Source organism: Arachis ipaensis, chromosome B09 (assembly GCF_000816755.2).
Source record: "Arachis ipaensis cultivar K30076 chromosome B09, Araip1.1, whole genome shotgun sequence".
Classification (NCBI taxonomy): domain Eukaryota; kingdom Viridiplantae; phylum Streptophyta; class Magnoliopsida; order Fabales; family Fabaceae; genus Arachis; species Arachis ipaensis.
The window spans coordinates 21,106,156-21,108,609 of record NC_029793.2 but is presented as its reverse complement, the minus strand read 5'-3'; positions in this window follow the sequence as shown (position 1 = coordinate 21,108,609).

Genomic DNA, 2,454 nt, shown 5'->3' with positions numbered 1-2,454 from the left:
GGTGATGGTGGTAAGGGTTTGAATGAGGTCATGAGGGAGAAGGAGTTCGTGATTTGAATTTACCCCACTTTTTACAGTTGGATTTACCGTCGAAAAATTCTTACAATAAACTATTGCGGAGCACCAAAATGCGTCGTTTCACTAAATTCAGTTACCGTTGGATTAATCTGACGTTACACCTGATGGTAAAGGACACGCCAATTTAATTTATTCTTTCTTTAAAAATTATTGGCAGATTTATCGTAAAAAAACAGAATCTGCTAGTAATTAAAAAACCTTATAAATTCGACGTGGTTACCGCCAATAAATCCGACGGTACTCAACGTTTTTTTTGTAGTGATAAGACGAGCAGAGATGGATCATGGATTAATATGTTTAATTCTAAAGATTTTTTTTTTTGAAGTAGATGTATGCAGATGACTCTAATTATGTAGAATTATTTCTTTTAAAGTAGATATATGCTAATGATTCTAATTGTGAAGAATTATTCTTTTTAAAATTTGTCTATGATTATAAAATATTATTCTTTTGGTCATTGTTACTCTTTTGGTGTTTTATTATATATTTACAAAAATTTTATATAATTTTTTGTCGTATGTAATAAAAGGAAATGCTACTAACTTTTAATATTAATTGTATTTTTTTTTTAACAAAGATGATCTAATGACACTTGTCCTTAAATATAATTCAAGAAATTAACGATGCAACTTATAAGTAGTTTATAAAATTATTTATTTGTATTTATTTGAGAAACAATTCTACAAAATATTGTGTTGTTAAAAAAGATAATATATTAAAATTTTAAAAATTAAATTATTTTATCTAAATAAAAAAATTCTATTTTTTATATATTTTTTTTATTCAAATAACATAAAAAAAAAATCTATTTTTTGTTTTATTTTTTATTTTTTTATTTTCTTTTTTATATCCATACAAAATGCAAATAAGTTATATACTAAACTCAGTCTAGGTTTATTTTGTTTAGGAGATGCAATCTTGATAGGTCACATGGAGTTGTGATTTTTGTAATTTAGAGCTTCATTGGGATAAATTCATCTTGAAATGTAAGTATCAAAATCGAGATCGATATTTTGTACTTTGGTCTCTTTGTTTCATTGTGTTCGAAATGAGCCTCACATGTTAGGCTTATGTACGAATAATATGAATTCTTGAATTTGTTTAAGCATCATTAAGTTGTTAAAAAAATATCTTTTTTATATTTTAATGTGTTTGATAAATTTTTAATAATCAAAATAAAAATATTTTGATCATATGAAAGTAAAAGTAGGAATGTAGGATCATGACCGTGATATTGGGTGATTGCTATTGCTGATGATCATTCTCGTGTTTCAATAATATCTACCTATTTATCAATCATCATGGCACCTCATAGCTCCGGTGATTATGGCGGCATGAAAAGTTGCAAAATCGGAACAATCATTAACGCGAAAAGCAAAGATTATTTATTTTCCAGTCTGAAATTGAATCCGTGATCAGTTTACATTTATTTTCTTGATACAGGATCCGATCCATTATTTATGAGCAATGATGATGGTAACAATGCCTGAAATTATGTTAGATATTTTTTTAAAGTAAAATGATTCTTAAATGAAATGTGGCTATTTATCAACTAAAAGGAACAAAATTAAACATTTTGTTAGACAATTTTGGTTAATATGTATCGTTATTTATTACATAGTATTCAGCAATTTAGTAGAATCTAGCATTCAGATAATTAATCTTGAAAATCACATCACATGTGAAGATACTATTTCTTCACATATCTACTATATTCTCAACCTCGTTGAATTATTTGAGTTAACCATGGGTCTTATCCAAAAGAGACATTAAAATAATCAATTAATATGTGCTTTTTAAGGTACGTATTAAGATTATCATTAACGAAAGTTTTTAAATTTTTAATTAATAAATTTATAATAAATGTACTAAATATTTAAAAATGTGTTTATTTTTTATAAAAAAAAAATCAATTATTAACCTTATTAGCATATGTTTTTGTGACATATACTAGCTGCTAGAGTCATACACGTATTACCCATTTACTCAAATGGATGTACAAGGCAAGTAGGCAACGAACCCGAAAAGGCTAAAGCGATAATTTCAAGGTGGTCCAAAGTAAATATAAACATGTTTTTTCATATTGTCTTTAATTGTCAATGAATTTTGTTCATTAAAACACTTTACAGTCCTTTTTATTTTTTTCTTTTTTTGTGACAGTGAAAGAAAGCAAATGACCAAATGTTTATCCGTTTCGAATACAGCAGGGAATAGAACGCTTTTTTTTTTTTTACCGAAGATATGGAAACTCAGACTATACCATTTGAGCTATTGTTTTTTGGCAAAATTTGGAAAGATAGGATACTCGAACCCGCAACCTCTTAATTGAGTATGGGAGTCTATGCCATTTGAGCTATTACTCATTGGCTAATTTGG